Source organism: Trachypithecus francoisi, unplaced genomic scaffold (genome assembly GCF_009764315.1).
Source record: "Trachypithecus francoisi isolate TF-2019V2 unplaced genomic scaffold, Tfra_2.0 Lachesis_group6, whole genome shotgun sequence".
Taxonomy (NCBI): Eukaryota; Metazoa; Chordata; class Mammalia; order Primates; family Cercopithecidae; genus Trachypithecus; species Trachypithecus francoisi.
The window spans coordinates 48543973-48568081 of NW_022681471.1; the positions used below are offsets into that span (position 1 = coordinate 48543973).

At 37.9% G+C, this 24109-nt stretch overlaps 1 protein-coding gene across 1 annotated transcript in view; it reads left to right on the forward strand.

Moving 5' to 3' along the window:
- Nucleotides 1-24109, forward strand: part of LOC117077919 (ras-related protein Rab-40A-like) — a 214764-nt gene that overhangs the window by 125960 nt on the left and 64695 nt on the right. Inside the window, exons 6-7 of the mRNA XM_033201477.1 lie at nt 404-567; nt 19416-19526. The gene's annotated coding sequence lies outside the window, so the exon portion shown is untranslated. The remainder of the gene's footprint in view (nt 1-403; nt 568-19415; nt 19527-24109) is intronic.

The following is a 24109-nucleotide window of genomic DNA, read 5'->3' on the forward strand; positions in this document are numbered from 1 at the left end:
TTGCAGTGAGCTGAGATCGCGCCACTGCACTCCAGCCTGAGCAACAAAGCAAGACTCTGTCTCAAAAAAAAAAAAGAATGCTCATATACAGGATTGCTGCAACCAGGATTGTAATAACACAAATGCAAGCCCATAGCCCTGTGGTTATTGCAGAATCAGGAATGCCTGTGTTGAGTTGAGGTCACTTCTCATTCTTTTTCAATTTTGTTGTTAGAAGATAGATGAGGAAAGGAGAAGAAAAAGGTCCTAGTGAGAAACCCACTGATGACCCTTCTAATTGTTATGATCACTGCCCAATTGTATAAGTGTCATTGTTCACTAACCCAGTGCCTAGCATGGTGCCAGGCACATAGTTACTCTAAGAAAGCACAGTGATTGCTGGATTCTTTCTCTCCTTTTACAGCTCTTCATGTGGATGTCTGAGCTCCTATCAGGTGTCTGAAAGAGGCAGATTCTGAGGATTTGGGTCATGATGGCTGCCAAAGCTTCTACGCCTGACTTAGAGGGCAACAATCCTAGGAGACCACCAGCACTTACATCCCTGGTGGGACATGACACCTGCTTATGGTGAGTTCATAGATCTGAACAAAAGCATGTGGTGGAATAGCTCCTGTGAGGTTCACAAAATAGCCTAAAAGTAAAGAAGCTACTTTCATGTCATCACTGGGGAAGACGGTTAGCAGGAGGAATTTCCTTTCATCAGCAGCTGCATGCTTTGAAGTAGACCTTGATACCCATCTAAGTGATGCCTGCTTTGAAAGCAATGAATTACCCACACTGAAGAAAGAACTTGATCTTAATATGCACTTGTAATAAATACAAATTTTTTTCTGACTGTATAAGTCATTCCCATGTATCTCCCAGTTGGGGGTTGAACTATGCAGTTGGTTAGAAGGTGTTTCTAGCAGTTTGATTCATGTATTAATATTTCTCCTTGCAGTCTATCAGCTTTAGCCTCATTTTACATTTTTTTAAAGACTTTAAATCAGAAAAACAAAAATTGAGGGAATTCCACATGAATTTTAATATCAGCTTGTTAATTTCTAGAAAACAATTTATGCTAGTATTTTGACTGGGATTCCATTGAAAGCATAGATCATTTTGGGGAGAACAGCCATCATAACAAAACTGAGTCATCCAACTCAAGAAGGGAAGAAAAGGCCTAGAGATAATCTACAGGTCAACTCTAGAAGGATCAATCTATAAAAGAATAGTTATAGTACTTCCAATTTTGTATTTGTGGTTAGAATTGAATCAGTTGAATTGTGTTTTTCTTCCTCACCTGATGAATCATGAGTTCTTTGGTGGTGAGAGAGAGGGAGAGAGCATGTGGATATATCAGTGTATGTACAGGCACATATATATATGTTTATATCACTGAAGTTGTGATGAGTATCTATTGTTAGGAACACTTAAGGAGTGTTAATGTGGTCATGTCAGTCTCTTTCAATTCTTTGCACATTTTATGAACCAGATCAGAGTGATTATTCTTTGCTTTTTTTCCACCTTTCCTTGGCCAGCATGGTTACCATGGTGACTCATTGACCACTGTGGGATTTTGTGCAGACTAAGAGCATCCATGTATGATTCTTGTCTGAATCACTCACACACAGTGGTCTGTCCACCAGACATAGTATTAGCCTTTGATCTTATATGCAGTTGTTCACTTCTAAAGGGCTTAGAAGAAACTTGCTTTGCTTCTCTGAGGTTACGCTACATAACATAAGAGGACACTAAGTAACTTAAAAGAAAAAGAAATGGGTTGTTGATATTCTCCTTCCTCAAACTTTATCAGGAGGTTAGAAGAAATATTACTGGAATCATACAGCATGCACTCTCTTGTGTCTGGCTCCCTTCAGTCAACATAATGTGTGTGAGATTAACGTGTATTGCTGTTGTAGTTGTAGATTATTCATTCTCGTTGCTGTAAAGTATTATATTGTTTGGATATTTCACAATATAGTTACCTGTTATAAAAACTTGGGTATTTTCCAGTTTTTGACTTATCATGAGTAATGATTATATGAACATTTTTGTTTGTATCAAATAGATGGACATATATTTTCATCTCTCTTGGGCGTATACCAAAAAATAGCACTCCTGAGTCATAGGGTATGTCTGTGTGTGGCTCCATAGATACCACCAAGCAGTTTTACAGCGTCTTTTTTTTCAATCTATATTCCCACCAGCAGTGTGTGAGAGTTTCACTTAATCCATATCCTCACCAACACTTGATATTTTCCATCTTTTCCACTTTTGTTGTTCTGGTGAGGTTCTCCTCCTGCTTTTAATTGTAATTTCTCCAAAGTGTTAAGTCCCTTTTAATTCAAAGAAGGTCAGTCCTTTTTTTCAACCTTCTACCTTAGTCAGAGTTCTCCAACAAAACAGAACCACTCATATATATATGTGTATATATACATGTATATGTGTGTGTATATATGTATGTATACATACACACACACACACGTATATATGTATGTATATATGTGTATATATTTATATATACACACACACACAGAGATATTACAGGTTCAGTTGTAGACCACTGCAATAAAGCAAATACCATATTAAGCAAGTCACATGAATTTTATGGTTTCCCACTGCATATAAAAGTTACGTTTATACTACTGTAGTCTATTAAATATGCAATAGCATTATATCTATAAAAATAGTGTACTTACCTTAATTTAAAAATACTTTATTGCTAAAAACTGCTAACAATCATCTGAGCCTTCAGTGAATCATTATCTTTTTGTTGGTGGAGGGCCTTGATGCCGTTGATGGCTAACAGATCAGAGTGGTGGTTGCTGAAAGTTGGCATAGTTCTAATAATTTCTTAAGATAAGACAACGATGAAGTTTGCTGCGTCCATTGATTCTTCCTTTCACAAAAGATTTTTCCATAAGCATGTGATACTATTTGATAGCATTTTACCAGAGTTGAAGTTATTTCAAAATTAAAGTCAATCTTCTCAAACCCTGCCACTGCTTTATCAAGTTTATGTAATATTCTAAACCTTTTGTTGTCATTTGAATGATGTTCACTGCATATTCACCAAAAGTAGATTCCATCTCAAGCAACCACTTTCTTTACTCATCCAGAAGAAAAAACTCCTTATCTGTTCAAGTTTGATCATGAGATTGCAGCAATTCCATCACATCTTCAGGCTCCACTTTAATTCTAGATCTCTTGCTGTTTCCATCACATCTGCAGTTATTCTTCCACTGAGGTCTTGAACCCCTCAAAGTCATCCATGAGGATTGGAATCAACTTCTTCCAAATTCTTTTTAATGTTGATATTTTGACCTCTTCCTCTGAATCACAATGTTCACAAAGTCATGTAAAATGATGAATTCTTTCTAGAAGATTTTTCCATTTACTTTGCCTGGGTCCACCAGAGGAATCACTGAGCAGTAGGCCTCAATAGTGGGCTTAAAGTATTCAGTAAACCATGCTGTAAACAGGGGTGCTGTCATTTAGGCTTGTTGTTTTATTTCTAGAACGCAAGCAGAGTATATTTAGCATAATTTTTAAGGGCCCTAGGATATTCAGAACATTGACTTCAATTTTAAGTCACCAGCTTTATTAGCCCCTAAAAAAAAGGGTCAGTCTGTCCTTGAAGCCTTGAAGCCAGGCATTGTTTTCTACTTTCTAGCTATGAAAGTTGTACATGGCATCTTCTTCCACTATAAAACTGTTATCTCTACATTGAAAATACTTTGTTTAGTATAGCAACCCTCATCAATTATTTTACCTAATTGTCTCTGGATAATTTGCTGTAGCTTCTACATGAGCACATGCTACTTCACCTTGCACTTTCATGTTGTGGAGATGGGTTCTTTCCTTAAACCTCAAGAACCAACCTTTGCTAGCTCCAACTTTTCTTCTGGCTACACTTTTCTTCTGCTGCTTCCTCATGTAGCCTTCATAGAATTGAATAGAGTTAGAGCCTTGCTCTGGATTAGGCTTTGGCTTAAGGGAATGTTGTGGCTGATTTGATCTTCTATCCAGGTCACTAAAACTTTCTCCTTATCAGCAATAAGGCTGTTCTGCATTCTTTTCATTCATGTGTTCACTAGAGGAGAACTTTTAATCTCCTTGAAAAACATTTACTTTGTGTTCACAACCTGGCTGTTTGGTGCAAGAGGCCTAGCTTTTGGCCTGTCTCGACTTTTGACATGCCTTGCTCACTCAGTGTAATCATTGCTAGTTTTTGATTTAAAGTGATAGACATGGGACTCGTCCTTTCACCTGAACATTCAAAGCCATTGTAGGGTTAATATAATAGCCTAATTGCAATATTGTTGTGTCTCAGGGAATAGGGAGGCCTGAGGACAGGGAGAGAGACCAAGAAACAGCCAGTCAGTGAAGCAGTCAGAGCACATACATGTATCAATTAAGTTAGTCATCTTAGATGGGTGTAGTTTGTAGTGCCTGCCCCAAAGCAATTACAACAGTAACATCAAGGACCACTGTTCAAAGATCACCACAACAGCTATTACAATCATAATGAAAAAGTTTGAAATATTGTGAGTATTACCAAAATATGACAGAGACACAAAGTGAACACATGCTATTGGAAAAATGGTGCTAATAGACACACTTGATGCAAGGTTGCCACAAAACTTCTGTTTGTAAAAAAACATGAAATATCTGTGAAGTGCAATAAAGCAAAGTACAGTAAAATGAGATATGCCTGTATGTGTATACACACACACAAACACACACACATATGTACACACACACACATATACACACAGAGGGTCCTTATTACGGAGTTACATTCCAATAAACCTATCCTAAGTTGAAAATATCATAAGTCAAAAATGCACTTAATACACCTAACCTACTGAACATCACAGCTTAACCTAATTTGCCTTAAACACATTCAGAACCCTTACATTAGCCTGCACCTGGGCAAATCATTCATACAAAGTCTATTTTATAATAAAATATTGAATATCTTGTGTAATTTATTGAATACTATACAGAAAGTGAAAAACAGTTGTATGAGTACTCAAGCACAGTTTCTACTGGATACATATCACTTTTCTACCACCATAATGTTGAAAAATTATAAGTTGAGCCATAGTGATAAAGATTTATTATAAGTAATTGGCTCATGTAATTATGAAGGCTGAGGTTTGTCAACATCTGCAGTAGGCAAACTTGATTTCCAGGAGAGCCTATGGTATAGTTCCTATTCAAAACTGAAGGTCTGAGAATCAGGAGAGTTAATGTTGTAAATTCCAGGCCAAAAGGCTACTGGCTAGAAACACAAGAAAAGGTGATTTGAATTCGTGTCCAAAGACAGGAAAAGACCAGTGTTTCAGTTCAGGAAATGAGGCAGAGAAATTCCTCCTGGTCAGCCTTTTTGTTCTGTTCAGATCTTCAATTGATTGGACGAGGCCCATGCACATTAGAGAAGGCAAACTGCTTTACTCAGTTCGCCCATCTGAATGTTAATCTCATCCAGAGATACCATCAAAGACACACCAAGAATAACTTTTTTTTTTTTAAGACAAGATCTCACTCTGTTGCCCAGGCTGGAGTGCAGTGGCACCATCTCAGCTCACTGCAACCTCCACCTCCCAGGTTCAAGCAATTCTCCTGCCTCAGCCACCTCAGTAGCTGGGATTACAGGCGTGTGCCACCACACCTGGATAATTTTTGTGTTTTTAGTAGAGACAGGGTTTTGCTGTTGGCCCGGCTGGTCTTGAACTCCTGGCCTTAAGTGATCTGCCTACCTCGGCCTTTCAAAGTGCTGGGATTACAGGCATGAGCCACCGTGCCCAGCCCAGAATAATGTTTGACAAAACATCTGGGCCCTTTGTTGCTCAGTCAAGTTGACACATAACCATCACACATTCCAATTTATTTGCTTAAGATATTTTGCCCTGTGGAGTTTGCTTTGTGGATTTTGCTGACTTACATCCTTATTGTGTTGTTTATTATATTCCACTGGCAACTTCTTTTCCTTTAAATTTGTATTAGATTTAGAGTCTTGATCCAATTCAGATTTCTTGGCAGAAGTACCTAATATGTGGTGGTGTTTATTCCTATAGCATTATACCAGGAGGAGGCTCATTGTATCTAGTTGTCTCTCCTTTGATCACTAGGTTCAAAAGTTGTTAGATTTACTGATCATAAAAATTCCCATCTGCATTATACCTCAAATATTTTGCAGCCTCTAAAGATTGTTGTATAAATCCACATTTCATTAAAAGTTGTAGCAGGGTGATGTTCTAATTCTATTTTTGGCATTTATTAGCTTGAATTATTCTATAAAAGAAACATCCCCTCATCAACTATAGGTTAGTATGGTATGCATAGGAAAATAAGATGAATGTTTAATTCTTTTGTTGTATTTCTACTTTTCAAAATAATGGGTTGTTCTCCTAGGATTCTTCAAAGGGGAGCAATGAGTTGCTTTTGTTTTGTTTTGTTCTGTTCTATTATTATTTTAAAGTGTTTTCATAAACTCCATATGTTTCTGTATTTGATGTGTTTTAACCTATTGCAGTATTTTTATTGATGTTCAGATTTTTCTATCTTTGTGAATGGAAGCTCCTTTAGCTCAGCTTATTCTTGACGTGGTTTTGAGTATGTTAGTTTGGTCTAGACTCCTCTTGTACCATTCCTACCCCAGACCTGGAGTCAGACATTTTTCCAAGGGAGTCTGGTTCTTTTTAGTGGGAAATGTTTTAGAGGTCTCATTCTTGGTACTAGAGTTGCCCATTACTATTGGGTTGGTCATTATTACTTATCCTTTTCAGTGCTTGAAACCATTAAATATGTGTTATATTTTGAGATAATACACATGATTGTCTTTAATCCTGGGCTGCTCTTCTATCCCTTTATGCATAATCATTTTTATCAATGTTTGTTTTGCCCTTCTAATTTTAAAATTATAAGCAAATACATTATTTTCTCCTATTTTATGGCTTAAAAGTAGGCTACTCTACTTCAGTGGAGTCCAATACGATTTCCGCAGAGATAAAAAGAGTCTATGTCTACACTGTTCACCACAGTAGCCACTAGGTTCCTGTGGTTGTTGAACACTCAAAATGTGGTGATTGTGATTGAAGAACTGAATTATTAATTTCATCTAAATTTAATCAACCTAAATTTAAATAGCCATGTGTGGCTAATGTCTCCCATAATAAACAGCAACAGCTCAAACATATTTCTGCACCTCATTTTTTCCACTTAAGAATATATTCTAGAGATCAATACATAGCAGTATAGAGAAGGAGTCCTTGCTTTTTATTGCTGCATAGTATTCTAGGATATAGATGTACCTTAGATTATTCAATAAATCCCTTATTGGTGGACATTTGTTTTAGTTCTAGTCTCCTGCTGTTATGATTGGTTCTGCCAGTAATGGCCTTGTGTTTATGCCATTTGGTCTTTTTTCATTGTGTTTTTGGGATAGATTCTTAGAAGAAAGATTGCTGGTACCAAGATAAAATACCTACGTGTAATAAAATAGAAGATTTGAAACAGAGTGTATCTGGAAATGTAGCTGCAGAAAGTGACCTGAGGTCTTTTCATTCTTTTTATTCCACATGATTTTTGGTTTCTTACTTTCTTTCTAGGGTGACATGGGTAAAGGAATTTCTTTCATTTTTGTTATTTTATTTTATTTTCCTTTTCATTTCTTTTGTATTTGTACAATACTAGTTATTTACTTTTTTTTAAATTTCCACGTTTTTGGGGAACAGGTGGTATTTGGTTACATGAGTAAGTTCTTTAGTGGTATTTTGTGAGATTTTGGTGCACCTATCACCTGAGCAGTATACACTGAACCCAACCTGTAGAATTTTATCCCTCACTTCCTTCCTACCCTTTCCCCCTGAGTCCCCAAATTCCATTGTGTCATTCTTTGCATCCTCCTATCTTAGCTGCCACTTATGAGTGAGAACATACGATGTTTGGTTTTACATTCCTGAGTTACTTCACTAACAATAATAATCTCCAATCCCATACAGGTTGCTGGAAATGCCATTAATTCATTCCTTTTTATGGCTGAGTAGTATTCCATCACATATATAGATATATACCACAGTTTCCTTGTCTACTCATTGATTGATGGGCATTTGGGTTGGTTCCACATTTTTGCAATCACAAATTGTGCTGCTATAAATGTGTGGGTACAAGTATCTTTTTTGTATAATGACTTCTTTTCTCTGGGTGGATACCCAGTAGTGGGATTGCTGGATCAAATGGTAGTTCTACTTTTGGTTCTTTAAGGAATCTCCACACTGTTTTCCATAGTGGTTGTACTAGTTTACATTCCTACCAGCAGTGTAGAAGGGTTTCCTTTTCACTGCATCTATACCAACATCTATTTTTTTTTTTAAATTTTTTGATTATGGCTATTCTTGCAGGAGTATGGTGATATTCCATTGTGGTTTTTATTTGTATTTCCCTGATGATCAGTGATGTTGAGCTTTTCTTCATGTTTGTTGGCCATTTGTATATCTTCTTTTGAGTATTGTCTATTCATGTCCTTGGCCCACTTTTTGATGGGTTTTTTTGTGTTTTCTTTTCTTGTTTATTTGTTTGAGTTTGTTGTAAGCTGTGGATATTAGTCCTTTATCAGATGTATGGATTATGAAGATTTTCTCCCACTCTGTGAGTTGTCTGTTTACTCTGCTGACTGTTCCTTTTGCCATGCAAAAGCTCTTTAGTTTAATTAAGTCCCAGCAATTTATCTTTGTTTTCATTGCATTTGCTTTTGGTTTCTTATCATGAAATCCTTGCCTAAGCCAATACCTAGAATGGTTTTTCTGATGTTATCTTCTAGAATTTTTATAGTTTCAAGTCTTAGATTTAAGTTCTTGATCCATCTCTAGTTGATTTTTTATAAGATGAGAGATGAGGATCCAGTTTCATTGTTCTACATGTGGCTTGCCAATTATCCCACCACCATTTGTTGAATAGGGTGTCCTTTCCCTACTTGATGTTTTTGTTTGCTTTGTCGAAGATCAGTTGGCTCTAAGTATTTGGCTTTGTTTCTGGGTTCTCTATTCTGTTATATTAGTCTATGTACCTATTTTTATACCAGTACCATGCTGTTTTGGTGACTATGGCCTTATAGTATAGTTTGAAATAAGGTAATGTGATGCCTCCAGATTTGTTCTTTTTGCCTAGTCTTGCTTTGGCCATACAGGCTCTTTTTTGGTTCCATGTTAATTTTAGCATTGTTTTCGCTAGTTCTGTGAAGAATGATGGTGGTATTTTGATGGAATTGCATTGAATTTGTAGATTGCTTTTGGCAGTATGGTCATTTTCACAATATTGATTGTACTCATCCATGAGCATAGGATGTGTATCCATTTGTTTGTGTCATCTATGATTTCTTTCAGCAGTGTTCTGTAGTTTTCCTTGTAGAGGTCTTTTACCTCCTTGATTAGGAGTATTCCTAAGTATTTTATTTTATTTTTTTGCAGCTATTGTAAAAAGGAGTTGAGTTCTTGATTTGATTCTCAGCTTGGTTGCTGTTGGTGTATAGGAGAGCTACTGATTTCTGTATATTAATTTTGTATCTGGAAACTTTGCTGAATTAGTTTATCAGTCCTAGGAGCTTTTTGGAGGAGTCTTCAGGGTTTTCTAGGTATACAATCATATCAGCAAACAGCGACAGTTTAACTTCCTCTTTACCAATGTGGATCCCCTTTATTTCTGTCTCTTGTCTGATTTCTCTGGTTAGGACTTCTACTACTGTGTTGAATAGGAGTGGTGAGAGTGGACATCCTTGTGTTGTTCCAGTTCTCAGAGGGAATGCTTTCAACTTTTCCCCATTCAGTATTATGTTGGCTGTGGGTTTGTCATAGATTGTTTTTATGACATTGAGTTATGTCCCTTATATGCCAGTTTTTCTGAGATTTTTAATCATAAAGGGATGTTGGATTTTGTCAAATGCTTTTTCTGTGTCTGTTGAGATGGTCATGTGATTTTTGTTTTTAAATTTGTTTATGTGGTATATCACATTTATGACTTGTGTATGTTAAACCATCCCTGCATCCCTGGTATGAAACCTACTTGATCATGGTGGATTTTCTTTTTGATATGTTGTTGGATTCAGTTCACTAGTATTTTGGTGATGATTTTTTTCCTTTTCTTTTTTTTTTTTTTTTTTTTGAGATGGAGTCTCACTCTGTTGCCCAGGCTAGAATGCAGTGGTGTGATCTCGGCTCACTCCAGCCTCCGCCACCTCCCAGGTTCAAGCGAGCCCATATCAGCCTCCCAAGTAGCTGGATTACAAGTGCATGCCACCACACCTGGCTACTTTTTGTATTTTTAGTAGAGACGGGCTTTCACCATGTACGCCAGGCTGGTCTCAAACACCTGACCTCAAGTGATCCACCTGCCTTGGCCTCCCAAAGTGCTGGGATTACAGGCATGAGCCATCACGCCTGGCCAAGGATATTTACATCTGTGTTCATCAGGGATATTTGTCTGTAGTTTTCTTTTTTGTTATGTCCTTCCCTGGTTTTGGTATTAAGGTGATATTGGCTTTACAGAATGGTTTAGGGAGGATTCCCTCTTCCTCTGTTTTTTAGAATAGTGTCAATAGGATTGGTACCAATTCTTCTTTGAATGTCTGATAGAATTCAGCTATGAATCCATCTGGTCCTGGACTTTTTTTGTTGGCAATTTTTACATTACAGTTTCAATCTCGCTGCTTGTTATTGGTCTATTCAGAGATTCTATATCTTCCTGGTTTAATCTAGGAGGGTTGTATATTTCCAGGAATTTATCCATCTCCCCTTGGTTATCTAGTTTATTTCCGTAAAGGTGTTCATATTAGCCTTCAATTAATTATCTTTTATATTTCTGTGGTGTCAGTTGTAATATCTCCTGTTTTGTTTCTAATTGAGCTTATTTGGATTTGCTCTCTTCTTTTCTTGGTTAATCTTGCTAATGGTATATCAATTTTATTTATCTTTTCAAAGACCCAGCTTTCTGTTTCATTTATCTTTTGTATTGTTTTTCTTAGTTTTAATTTTATTTAGTTCTGCACTGATCTTGGTTGTTTCCTTTCTTCTGCTGGGTTTGAGGTTGATTTGTTCTTGTTTCTCTGATTCCTGGAGGCGTGACCTTAGATTGTCTGTTTGTGCTCTTTTAGACTTTTTGACATAGGTGTTTAGGGCTATGAACTTTACTCTTAGCATCACCTCTGCTGTACCCCAGAGGTTTTGATAGGCTGTCACTATTGTTGTTCAGTTTGAAGAATTTTTAAATTTCCATCTTGATTTCATTTTTGACCCAATGATCATTCGGGAGCAGGTTATTTAATTTCCATGTATTTGCTGGTTTTGAAGGTTCCTTTTGGAGTTGATTTTCAGCTTTATTCCACTGTGGTCTGAGAGAGTGCTTGATATAATTTCAATTTTCTTAAATTCATTGAGACTCGTTTTGTGGCCTATCATATGGTCTATCTTGGAGTTTATCTTGATCTACCTTTTGTTTTTTTAAATTGTATTTTTGTTTTGTAGGTCCTGTGAGATTTATGCTTTAAAGAGGTTCGTTTTGATGTGTTTCCAAGATTTGTTTCAAGATTAGCGCTCCTTTTAGCATTTCTTGTAGTGCTGCCTTGGTAGTTTCAAATTCTCTGTTAAATAGAATGTATATTCTGTGGTTGTTAAATGGAATGTTCTGTAAATATATGTTAAATTCATTTGTTCTCGGGTATAGTTTCAATCCATTGTTTGTTGACTTTCTGTCTTGATGACCTGTCTAATGCTATCAATGGAGTATTGAAGTCCCCCACTATTATTGTGTTGCTGCCTATCTCATTTCTTAGGTGTCGTAGTAATTGTTTTATAAATTTGGGAGCTCCAGTGTTAGGCGCATATATCCTTAGGATTGTGATAGTTCCCTGTTGGGCAAGGCCTTTTATAGTTACATATTGTCCCTCTTTGTCTTTTGTAATTGCTGTTACTTTAGAGTTTTTTTTTTTTTTTTGTCTGATATAAGAATAGCTACTCCTGCTCACTTTTGGTGTCCATTTGCATGGAATGTTTTTTTTCCACTCCTTTACCTTAAGTTTATGTGAGTCCTTATGTGTTAGGTTGGTCTCTTGAAGGCAGCAGATTGTTTGTTGGTGAATTCTTATCCATTCTGCAATTCTGTATCTTTTAAGTGAAACAGTTAGGCCATTTATATTCAAGATTAGTATTGAGATGTGAGGTACTATTCCATTCATCATGCTATTTTTTTCCTGTATACCTGTGTTTTTTTAAATTGTATTTTTGTTTTATAGGTCCTGTGAGATTTATGCTTTAAAGAGGTTCTGTTTTGATGTGTTTCCAGGATTTGTTTCAAGATTGAGAACTCCTTTTAATATTTCTTGTAGTGCTGGCTTGGTAGTGTCAAATTCCCTCAGCATTTGTTCATCTAAAAAAGACTGTATCTTTCTTTCATTTATGAAGCTTAGTTTCACCAGATACAAAATTCTTGGCTGATAATTGTTTTGTTTAAGGAGGCTGAAGATAGGACCCTAATCCCTTCTAGCTTGTAGGGTTTCTGCTGAGAAATCTGCAGTTAATCTGATAGGTTTTCCTTTATAGGTTACCTGACGCTTTTACCTCACAGCTCTTAAGAGTCTTTCCTTCATCTTAACTTTAGGTGACATGAGGCCAATGTGCCTAGGCGATGATCTTTTTGCAATGAATTTCCTAGGTGTTATTTGAGCTTCTTGTATTTGGATGTCTAAGTCTAGCAAGACTTGGGAAGTTTTCCTCAATTATTCCCCCAAATATGTTTTCCAAACTTTTAGGTTTCTCTTCTTCCTCAGGAACATGGATTATTCTTAGATTTAGTCGTTTAACATAATCCCAGACTTCTTGGAGACTTTGTTCATTTTTTTATTATTTTTTCTTTGTTTTTGTTGGATTGGGTTAATTCGAAAACCTTGTCTTTGCCTTCTGAAGTTCTTTCTTCTGCTTGTTCAATTCTATTACTGAGAATTTTCAGAGCATTTTGCATTTCTGTAAGTGCGTCTATTATTTCCTGAAATAATTTCCTTTTGATTGTTTTTTATTTATGCTATCTGTTTCACTGAAGATTTCTCCCCTTGTTTCTTGTATCACTTTTTTAATTTCCTTAAATTGGACTTCACCTTTCTCTGGTGCCTCTTTGATTAGCTTAATAACTGACCTTCTGAATCCTTTTTCAGGTAAGTCAGGGATTTCTTCTTCGTATGGATCCATTGCTGGTGAGCTAGTGTGATTTTTGGGGGTAGTTAAAGAACCTTATTTTGTCATATTACTAGAATTGTTTTTCTGGTTCCTTCTCATTTAGGTAGGCTCTGTCAGAGGGAAGGTCTAGGGCTCAAGGCTGCTGTTCAGATTCTTTCGTCCCATGGAGTGTTCTCTTGATGTAGTACTTTCCGCCTTTTCCTAGGGATATGGCTTCCTGAGAGCTGAGCTGTAGTGATTGTTATCTCTCTTCTGCATCTAGCCACCTAGCAGGTCTACCAGGCTCAGGCTGGAACTGGGGGTTGTCTGCACAGAGTCCTGTGATGTGAACCATCTGCAGGTCTCTCAGCTGTGGATACCAGCACCTGCTCCAGTGGAGGTGTCAGGGGGCTAAAATGGATTCTGTGAGGGTCCTTGGTTTTGGTTGTTTATTGCAATATTTTTTGCTGGTTGGCCTTCTGCCAGGAGGTGGCACTTTGAAGAGAGCATCAGCTGTGGTAGTATAGGGAGGATCAGGTGGTGGGTGGGTCCCTAGAACTCCCAAGAATATATGCCCTTTGTCTTCAGCTACCAGTGTGGGTAGGGAAAGACCATCAAGTGGGGGCAGGGCTAGGCATGTCTGAGCTCAGACTCTCCTTGGGCAGGTCTTACTGCAGCTGCTGTGGGGGATGGGAATGTGGTTCCTAGGTCAATGGAGTTAAATTCCCAGGAGGATTATGGCTGCCTCTGCTGTGTCATGCAGGTTGTCAGGGAAGTAGGAGAAAGCTGACAGTCACAGGCCTCACCCAGCTCCCATGCAACCCAAGAGGCTGGTCTCACTCCCACCATAGTCCCCCCAACAGCACCGAGTGTGTTTCCAGGCAGCGGGTGAGCAGGGCTGAGAACTTGCCCCAGGCTACTAGTTGCTTCCCTGCCTGTGGCATCTGCACACCAGATCCATGCCCTCCCGTGAATTCTGGCCAGGAGACTTCACATTCAGTTCGAATTGTTACAAAGTTCAACTGGAGGTTTCCTTCTCCCTGTGGTGTTTCCCCAGTGGCTCTGGTAGCCCTCCCCAAGGACTTCTGTGAGATAAGGCAGAAATGGCTTCCTAGGGGACCCAGGGAGCCCACAGGGTTTTTCCTCCTGCTTCCTCTACCCCTGTATTTCGCTAGGCTCTCTGAATTGACTCAGCTCCAGGTGAGGTCAGAATCTTCTTCCATGATCTAGACGTTCAGGTTCAGTGAGGGTGTGTGTTCAGGGGTAGATGATCCCCCTTTTCCACTTCCACAGCTTGGGTACTCACAGTATATGGAGTGTCTCCTGGGTCCTGCAGGAAAAATCTCCTTCTTTCAGAAGGTCTATGGGTTCTCTCAGCTTTCCTGGTTTATTTCTGCAGTAGTTCTGGAGCAAAAGTACACGATGCGAGTCTCCATACACTGCTCTGCCTGTCCGCGTGGGAGCTGCAATCTAGTCTTGCCTCCCATCCACCATGATCCCTCTGGAATCATGGGGCCCATTTCTTATTGGGCCCCAAGAAGAAATAGTACAGAAGAGCCAGGAATATTAATGGGCCAGCTGGACTGAAGATGAGAATCATTAACCTTGTGCCCTGGCTGCAAAACCCCTCAACTGACCACAGGTCTTTGAGAAAGTCCCTTCCCTTTGTTGGCCTCAGGCCAAACACAGAGGAGCACTCAGTGTAGAAACAGTGATTAGAGGTGTGGGCTTTGGGGCGAGAAGTTTCTGAATTTGACCCTGGGAACCATCACTTTTTGGTTGTGTGATCTATAGTAAGCAATTTATCTATTAATACTATATACCCTATAATTGTTAGCATATTTTATTATTATTATTCATTTCACCTATCAAAAGGGTGAATAATAGGAGTAGGAATACATGGCCAGGTATTATGTTTCATGAACCTATAATGAAATAACTGTTGGACAGAGTGTTTGATATATAGATTAAAGGAAGTCTATAGAAATCTCAGGAGCAGACCCAAACATATAATATTATTCAATATGTTACATGTATACCATTTCCAATCAGATGCATTGTTTAAGAATTGAGGCTGGATCAACTGGTAAAGGGTTCATTGGGAAGCAAATTTGGGGCAAGGCATGGTGGTTCCTGCCTCTGATCACAGAACTTTAGGAGGTCAAGGTGGGAAGATTCCTTGAGCCTGGGAGTTCAAGATGAGCCTGAGCAACCTGGTGAGATCCCATCTCTACAAAAAAAATTAAAAATTAGGCAGGAGTGGTGGCACATGGCTGTAGTCCCAGCTACTCAGGATGCTGAGGTGGGAGGACTGCTTGGGCCCAGGAGGTCAAGTCTACAGTGAGCTGTGATCACACCACTGTACTACAGCCTGGGTGACAGAGCAAGAACCTTCAAAAAAAAAGCAAAGTTGTATCATGTCTTTTACCTTGTAATTTAACCAGAATGCCTCATCCACATGTTAGTACTTAAGGTAAAAGGAAAACTAAAATAACAAAAAAGACAGGGTACTAAACTATATATATGGTATATTAATTATTATATGAGTTGCATATGTAGTGCATGTACAGTTCATGTGCATACATGTATACACAAAAAAGTCCCAAAGAACATAGCCCAATGTTAATTTCTACCATGATGGGATTGATTTTTTTTTTTTTTTGACACAGAGTCTTGCCGTGTCACGCAGGCTAGAGTGCAGTGGCGTGATCTTGGATCACAGCAGCTTCTGTTCCCGAGTTCAGTCGATTCTTCTGCCTTAGCCTCCCAAGTAGCTGGGATTACAGGTGTGAGACACCTGACATCCTGAGTAGCTGGGACTACAGCCATGTGCCACGACTCCTGCCTAATTAAAAAAATTTTTTTTGTAGAGATGGGATCTCACTATGTTGTTCAGGCTCATCTTGAACTCCCAACGTCTAGGAATCCTCCCACCTCGGCCTCCAAAGTTCTGTGATCACAGGCAGGAGCCACCATGCCTTGCCCCAAATTTGCTTCCCATGAACCCTTTACCCGTTGATCCAGCCTCAATTCTTAAACAATGCATCTAATTGGAAATGGCATATATGTAACATATTGACCACTCAGCTAATTTTTTTTTTTTTTTTTTGTATTTTTAGTACAGATGGGATTGCTGTATTGGCCAGGCTGGTGGTCTCGAACTCCTGGCTTCAAGTGATCCACCTGCCTCGGCCTCCGTAAGTGCTGGAATTACAGGCGTGAGCCACTGCGCCCAGTCTATGATGGGACTGATATTTTTAACTTCTCCACTTGGCTCAATATTAAGCCTTTGCTGAGTATGGATTAGACTTATGAAAAAAAACACTATATCCCCTAAAACCTCTGCTACTTATGAAATATTTCAGATAAAGTGTATAGATAACTATAAAATTAATCCAGGTTAAGAAAAACTTTACTCCTCCATGCCCTTTCTTCCCTCCTAGAGATAATCAATATCCAGAATGCAGTATTTACTCCACATTTTTTTTTATTACTTTACTATATATGAGAACATCCCTAGACAAAATATATATTTCTTTGCATATTTGTCTTCATACAACCACACACACACATTAATACTATAGGTGTTCTTGTCCTCCAACTAGTTAATTTAACATCGTATGTCTATATGTACACACACACACACAAACTTGATTCTTATACTCAAGAGAGCATTGTGAAGAATTCAAGGGGAAACTCTCCTCCAGATCCCAGCACAGTTTTTGACACATTATTCACAGCACCAATGTTTGCTTCCTTCTCATCCCAACTCTGCTGAGATGTTATTTCTTTACATTCACTTCTAATTTTACCATTAAGTATTCTTTTCGTCTGCATTCTTTTAGTTTACATTGTGGTTCTTTATCAGGCTTTCTGAATTGAATGTTTAACTCATTTATTTTCATTTTTATTGATATCGGTATTTAATGCTTTAAAATAGTCTCTGATAGCTACTCTAGATAAATTCATACATGCTCTGTTTTCATTATGATTATATGCACCAAATTCTGCAATTTTAATCTATTTCCATTTGGGCGCAAGTTTTGTTTTACAGCCTCAGATAGAATCAATATTCATGAATGATTCATGTTTATATGAAAAGTAAGTGTGTTACCTAATATTAGGCTTCACAGTTTAGAATAAGTGTATCTGTAAGATCTACCCTTGGAATTATGTTGCTTAAGTCTTCTCTACAGTTACTAAATTTTTCTCCACCTGAACGTTTTTGGATAACAGGAAATGTGGTAGAATCATCTATTATTAAATCGTGTGCTTCTTCCTACTTCTCTTTGCACTACTGTAGTTTTTGTTCTATCAATATTTTTATCACATGACTGCATATGTAAGTATCAATAGCTCCCATCTTCCTTGTGAATTGTAGCCTTTGGCTTTATCAACTGTGGTTTTTTGTCTCTTTAAATCCATTTTGGTGTCAGTTTTTTTCTCTTAATTATCAAGATTGTAACCCTTACTTTCTTTATATTGTCAACTCCCTAGTGTATATTTATCCTTACATTTTTAACCTATATGAATACATTTGTTTTACGTGTATCACTGGGAAAAGCATAGCTTTGGATTTTGCTTCAATAGGTAATCTGAAATACTTTTCTTTTAATAGATGAGTTAAGCCAATTTACTGTTATTGATATGATTGCTCATTTGTGTTCAATTCTGTTGTATTGCTTTTAAACACAGAAATTGTATAGTCTTTCACTAGTTCATAGGTTTATTTGCTATCTATATTTATTTAGGATTTAGAATGGTTAATACATAATATCCTTGATATGGAAGAGGTCTTAATAATGAGGAGAGAAATCATCAAAAGATATGAACAGATAATTCACATAAAATGCAATGTACATAGTCACTAAACTTTCAAAAATACACCAAATTACAGTAATTCTGCCTGCCATGGGCTGCCAGTGTGCACTAGAGGTATCTCATGTTTCATCTTATGGATGCCGCAGAGTAGAGGATTTTACTGTCATCTTTTACACTTACCAATTTTATTCTGACAGAATTAGAGCCATTCTGTATGTAAATTCATACGCTAGGTTTTAAGTGAGGAATTTTTTTGGCTCCATGCAAACACGGCTGTGAAGTTTGACAATGGTGGTATGATAGTGCCCCCTCGTGACTGAAGCCTGAACTGCAGCTTGAACATCACAGTAGGAAAGTGGGAGGGAGGAGTTGTGGCCCAAACCCGCCCTACAGAATTTTCTAGAAGTCTGAGTGGAACATTGGGCATTCCCAGTGTGTAGGAATACTGACGGCCTCCATTTAAAAAATGGAGCCTTTTACTATGTGGAAGAGAAAACTATGTCAGAATAATAAATACATTTTTTCAATGCTTTGAGACATATGGATAAATAGCTGGAGAACTGGGTAAGCTAAAATGGATGCCGATCTTTTATCATCTTCGTAACCCAAGTTTGCCCTTATTATAACCATTTTTGCATGAAAGTATACTTTAAAATACTTAAACACAAAATCTCACTTTTTTTTTTTTTTGGACTGTGTATTTCATTGTGTGGATGCCCTCAAATTTATTTCACTAGTATTACAGCAATGAAAATTTAGTTCCCTTACCATTTCTATGACCAAAAATAATGTACTTAGCGCCATGCTCATGTATATGCAAATATGTTTGTAAGCATTTATTTATAATAAGTTCCTGAGTCATTTTAAAGCCCTTTGAACTGTAACATTTTATATTAATAATGAATTCAAAATACTATTACTAATTTATATGACCTGTATCACAGTGTGAAAGTACCTGTTTCTCCACACATTAGAAATAATGAGAAACATTAATTTGGTGCACAAGAAGTCATGTCTCATCATTACTTTCATTATAACTCGTTTTCGTTGCCTTCTGGAATTCCATCCTATGGATGTGACATAATCAATTTTCACAACCTCATGTTATTCAGACTGTCCTGAGATTTCCTTATCTACACTGTGTGGATGGCATCTTTTCAGAGTCTGTGCACTGCTGAAGGGCACAGTTACGGGCACAGTTCCTGTGGCTATTTGCACTAGTGAGTTGAATGTGTCTTCCTTGAGTCCAGCAAGCTGTCTTAGGAGAAATACAACACAACGTGATAAATGTCTCAGTTTGTGTGAGAGAGTGTGTGTGTGTGTGTATGTGTGTGTGTGCTGACAACCACATTTCCCTCTGCCCCTTCATGGGTTTGTGTCTCATTTGGTCTCTCTTCCCAAATTCAGGCCCAGACGTGACAAAAGAGAATTATCAGGATGGCAGTCCTTATAACCAGATGCTTATGAACATTCTTCACTACATTCTGAAGATGAATTTCTACAAGGGAAATTGTTTATGTAAGTGGTGTGTACCCTTTGATATGTATTGACATAGTGGCACACATAGAGTTGTGCCATTTAGACTCCCCAAGGGGAGGCATGTGAGGTCAGCCACAGAGGAGTGAAAAAATTAGTTAATGCTGACATCCTATCACATAGGATGGGTTCTGGACTCTGTCATGGACCCGCTCTCAAGCCATTGCCATAATTGGAAGATGTGGAAGTGATCAGATGCAATCAAATTTTGCACACAAGCACAACCTGACGTAGCAATGAGGGGAAGGGGGAAGAGGATGATCATTGCTTGGAGTTACACAGGACCGAGGCAGCAGGGGTAGGACACAGGCACTCTTTTATATGCATTCTTTTTTTTTTTTTTTTTTTTTGCGACGGAGTCTCGCTCTGTTGCCAGGCTGAAGTGCAGTGGTGTGATCTCGGCTCACGGCAACCTCCACCTCCTGGGTTCAAGCGATTCTCCTGCCTCAGCCTCCCAAGTAGCTGGGACTGCAGGCACGCACCACCACGCCCAGCTAATTTTTTGTGTTTTTAGTAGAGACGAGGTTTTACCATGTTGGCCAGGATGGTCTCGATCTCTTGAACTCGTAATCCGCCTGCCTTGGCCTCCCAAAGTGCTGGGATTACAGGCGTGAACCACCACGCCCGGCCCTATATGCATTCATTTTTATATAAAACATATGCATCAATTCTTTTGTATGAAAACGTTTGATCATTGCTGTGGTACAACAGAAGACTAGGTCAGTACCGTATTTTTTTTCACATTTACACAGATTTTTATTTTGTTTTAGACATTGTCTTACATGCAATAGACATTCAATATTTGTTGAAATTAATGAAAGAAAAGAGAAACATGAAAAGGGACTGAGAAGACAATAATCTGCTTTTTAATTTATAGACAGCAATTAGGTCAAACAGTTATAATAATGATGACAAAGAACAATATCTGAGGTACACTCAAAATCTTATGAGGGTTATTTGCCAGTTTTCCTGGCTATTTCTACACCCCTTTATCTCTAGTGAATGTTTCTGTTTACAACTACATATTTTGTGAGTTTCGCTTACTGTATTTCAGTCAACACTGTGAAAAATGAGGAGAATCTTTTTGGTTCAAATGTGGTTTTTAGTTAATTATGTGATGTGTATATGATTTTTGTTACCTTTTCTGTATAGATATCAGGAGAATCGAAAATAAGTTGATGGTGGAATTGTGGTATGACATTTTTACTGACTACTACTCTGTAAAAGTTTTGTCTATGAGCTCTATGGGTTGTTCCTGGCTTTTGAAAACTTACTTTAAGGAAGTGTTTTTGGAAATGGATTATAATTATACTAGTATGCAATCTTATGTATTTGCAACTGTCTAAAATGTTATGATACTTTCCTTCCTCCCTGTAATCTGGCATTCATCCATTCAAGATATTTTAATTGAACTCTTACAATGTTCTTAATACTGTGATAAGCCCTGAAAGTAAACTGTGGCTAAAAATGTTGCAGGATAAAATACAGGATTCCCAGTTAAATTTGAATTTTAGATAAACAACATTCTTATACTAAAAATTATTCTATGTTTATCTGAAATTCAAATTTAGCTGAGTGTCCTGTAGTTTTTATTTTATTTGTTTACTTGTTTGTCTGTGATAAATATGGCAGCCCTAGTAAAAATAAATATAGCCCCTGATTTATTCTAATTTACTCTTCAGTTGGCAAGGAAGGCACTAATCAAATAATCCTGTAGATTAATGAAAAATTGCAACTGAGATAAGTATGAACAAGAATAAATTCAAAGCTGAAGAAGAAGAAAATAATTGGAAGAGAAACCTTGTCAGAAAGGGGACTTCAAAGAAGACTTCTCTGTGGAAATGTCAATGGACCCACAATACAGTGGGGAAGGAAAGAGATGCTCTGTCACTTTCTTTTATTTTTTTTTCTTCTTTTTTTTTTATTATTATTATACTTTAAGTTCTAGGGTACATGTGCATAACGTGCAGGTTTGTTACATATGTATACTTGTGCCATGTTGGTGTGCTGCACCCATCAACTCGTCAACACCCATCAACTCATCCTTTACGTCAGGTATAACTCCCAATGCAATCCCTCCCCCTTCCCCCCTCCCCATAATAGACCCCGGTGTGTGATGTTCCCCTTCCCGAGTCCAAGTGATGTCATTGTTCAGTTCCCACCTATGAGTGAGAAAATGCGGTGTTTGGTTTTCTGTTCTTGCAATAGTTTGCTGAGAATGATGGTTTCCAGCTGCATCCATGTCCCTACAAAGGACACAAACTCATCCTTTTTTCACTTTCTTTTAAATGACAGTTTTATATTCAACTTTAATAGTATAAGCAGTAGAAAGCCTGGCTGCTCACAGAGATGCAGAAAACACTCAAAGCCTTGTCTCAGGACCCACTCACTGTCTTTCCCATTTGACATCTGACTCATAATGAAGCCAGAGGCTGCAAGTTTTAGACTTATGCAAAGGTGGTACATTTCAATATTCAATTCCAATTAATATGGATATTTTCTGGGGTCAGAGAAGAAAAGGTTATTTGTCCCATCAGGCCACTGGCCTTTGCTCCTACCAGAAGTGAGAGGAACCATGCCTGTTTTTAATAGCAGCACAGGCTGCTGGGAAAGACACAAATCTATCTACTCACCTGGGAGCTGTCAGACAGGAATGTTGCAAGTGTCTACGCCCTGCAGTGCCTCTGGCAGGATTAGGACTCTCAAGCTTTCCCAATGGCCCTGCTTGTGATTCCTTCTTGCTTTCCAAGTTTCCATATGCATGCAATATTTAAAAATGGTCTTGGACAGTTTGTATTAATTACTCAGATTTTGAATATGCCCATTGTTTACCATCATTATAATAACAGTCCTACCTCAGGTTTATATGTTTATTCCCATATATTTGGGTTCCTTTAATTATCGTATGTATCTTTATGATGTCTGCAAAATAAAAGGGCAATGAGTGTTATTATACCAATTTTTATGGATGCAGGAACCTGAGCATAGTCTCTCCACATAAGTTGCTGAAGTCATTTTTCTGATACAATCCACAACCGGATTGACTGCTTACCTAGACTCTTAGCTTTGTCTGGAGCTGTATCAAGCTAGTTAGAAGTGCAAAGTCCAAATTTATTGACTGGGAAAAAAAAAAAAAAAAAACCTTGAAAAGATAGTACTAAATATAAATAAATAAGTCACAAAATAATGCAGCCAATTAGATTAAACTCATCAAAAATAAAGTGACACCTGCTTTTTCTTGCTTCCATTTGCTTGGTAAATATTCCTCCTTCCCTTTATTTCAAGCCTATGTGTGCCTTTGCACGTGAGATGGGTCTCCTGAATACAACACACCAATGGGTCTTGACTCTTGATCAATTTTTCAGTCTGTGCATTTTCATTGAGGCATTTAGCCTATTTACATTTAAGGTTAATATTGTTATGTGTGAATTTGATCCTGTCATTATGATGTTAGCTGGTTATTTTGCCCGTTAGTTGATGCAGTTTCTTCCTAGCATTGATGGTCTTTACAGTTTGGCTTGTTTTTGCAGTGGCTGGTACTGCTTGTTCCTTTCCACTCCTGAAGTGCTTCCTTCAGGGTCTCTTGTAAGGCAGGCCTGTGGTGACAGAATCTCTCAGCATTTGCTTGTCTGTAAAGGATTTTATTTCTCCTTCGCTTATTAAGCTTAGTTTGACTGGATATGAAATTCTAGATTGAAAATTCTTTCTTTAAGAATACTGAATATTGGCCCCTACTCTCTTCTGGCTTGTAGGGTTTCTGCAGAGAGAGCTGCTGTTAGTCTGATGGGCTTCCCTTTGTGGGTAACCTGACCTTTCTCTTTGGCTGCCCTTAACATTTTTTCCTTCATTTCAATCTTAGTGAATCTGACGATTATGTGTCTTGGGGTTGCTCTTCTTGAGGAGTATCTTTGTGGTGTTCTCTGTATTTCCTGAATTTGAACGTTGGCCTGTCTTGCTAGGTTAGGGAAGTTCTCCTGGATAATATCCTGAAGAGTGTTTTCCAACTTGGTTCCATTCTCCCCATCACTTTCAGGTATATCAGTCAAACATAGGTTTGGTCTTTTCACATATTCCAATATTTCTTGGAGGCTTTGTTCGTTCCTTTTCATTCTTTTTTCTCTAATCCTGCCTTCATGCTTTATTTCATTAAGTTGATCTTCAATCTCTGATATCCTTTCTTCCGCTTGATCAGTTCAGCTGTTGATACTTGCATATGCTTCATGAAGTGCTCATGATGTGTTTCTCAGCTCCATCAGGTCATTTATGTTCTTCTCTAGACTGGTTATTCTAGTTAGCAATTCCTCTAACCTTTTTAAAAGGTTCTTAGCTTCCTTGCACTGGGTTAGAACATGCTCCTTTAGCTCAGAGGAGTTTGTTATTACCCACCTTCTGAAGCCTACTTCTGTCAGTTTGTCAAACTAATTCTCCATCCAGTTTTGTTCCCTTGCTGGTGAGGAGTTGTGATCCTTTGGAGGAGAAGAGGCCTTCTGGTTTTTGCAATTTTCAGCCTTTTTGTGCAGATTTCTCCCCATCTTCATGGATTTATCTACCTTTGGTCTTTGACG